Raw genomic sequence first — 1430 nt, forward strand, 5'->3', positions numbered from 1 at the left:
GTTTAATTTTAACTAAAATTAATGTGAATGTAAATATCCCCATTTGGCTAGTGGCCACTGTACTGGACGGCGTGGCCCTAAAAAGTGTGACATGCCAAGCTAAGGAGACAGGTGAAGTGGGAGAGACAAGGACTTCAGAGCCAAACGAGCATGGGTTCGAGTCCCAGCTTGGCCACCTACAAGGGTTGGACCTGAAGCCTCAGTTTCTCCATCGGTCGAATGGAACCTCATCACTTAACTTGCAGCGTTGTTACAGATCAGTGAGCTACTCTTGGAAAACTCTTAGCACAGTGCCTGAGCACAGTCTGAGCCCCTACTGTGTTCTGGGACAGAGCGCTGGGGATACGGACAGAGCCATAGCCCAGTGGAAGGGACCACATGCGCAGGTGGTATGCACGTCTCAGTCTCCCTTTCATCCATCACCTGCCTTATTCAAAAAGGAAGCGGCGAGAGTCATTTGAGGCCACTTACAGAGATGGCTATCACATGACAGAATAAAATATAAAAAACCAAGATGAAGAGAAAATTAAGGTCGGAAGATACAATGCAGCAAGACAAAGGTTAGTAAACCAAATTCCAGTACATTTTTCACTAGACATAGCCACCAAAGTTATTCTGAGCTTCCTGGTGGGCAATGCAAAACCAAAATACAAGCAGTGATGATATTAATAATGTCCCTGAGTTAAGAACAAGGCAGTTTCTGAGAAGAAACCCATCTCTCCTGATGGGATGTCACCAAGAGGTTATCAAGTGATCAAATGCCATTGGCAGAAGCAGTCAATCCAGGATCCAGGCGGGCTTCTCAAGCACCATCTCCCCCAAGCTCCCTTCAGGCAGGATTGTCAGTACTCTGCCAAAGCAAAGCTCTGGTGCAGCTGTTCCCTGGACAGGGGCAGACCATGCGTTTCAGTGCAGGGCAGGGAATGCTTTCTCCAGGGCTGGCCATGGCCTCCTGTGACCAAAGAGGGGCAGGCATTAGCTAGGATGGGTGAAGACAGCGTCAAGGAGGCTGCCGGGTCTGGAAGAGTGGGCCACAGACGAGGCTGGAGAGGGAGGCTCTGTGGGGACCACAGGGCACCTGAGCCCAGGTGTGCACCAAGCGTGAGGCGGGAGGGCTGCACTAGGCTTAGTGTGCTCGTGGCATGGCACTGTGGAGGACAGCTGACCTCTGGTCAGGGTGCAGAGCCCTGGGAGGGGAGATTCTCCCAGGAGGGCTTCTCCCCCAGGGACACCCTGCCGTCACTGACTTCCCCAGGAGGGGCGGGGAGCCAGGCTCTAAGGGGGCAGGGCTCTGGCTGCATGTTGGCACACACCACCAGACTTTGGGCAGTGCGAAGGCAGACATTTCAGAGGACGATGGCTTAACACCTTCACCCAGAAGAGAAGGCAGCCCTGGTGAGGTCCCAGGAGCATGGTGTTCCTGGGTGAGG

The sequence above is a fragment of the Manis pentadactyla genome, chromosome 8 (genome assembly GCF_030020395.1).
Source record: "Manis pentadactyla isolate mManPen7 chromosome 8, mManPen7.hap1, whole genome shotgun sequence".
Taxonomy (NCBI): Eukaryota; Metazoa; Chordata; class Mammalia; order Pholidota; family Manidae; genus Manis; species Manis pentadactyla.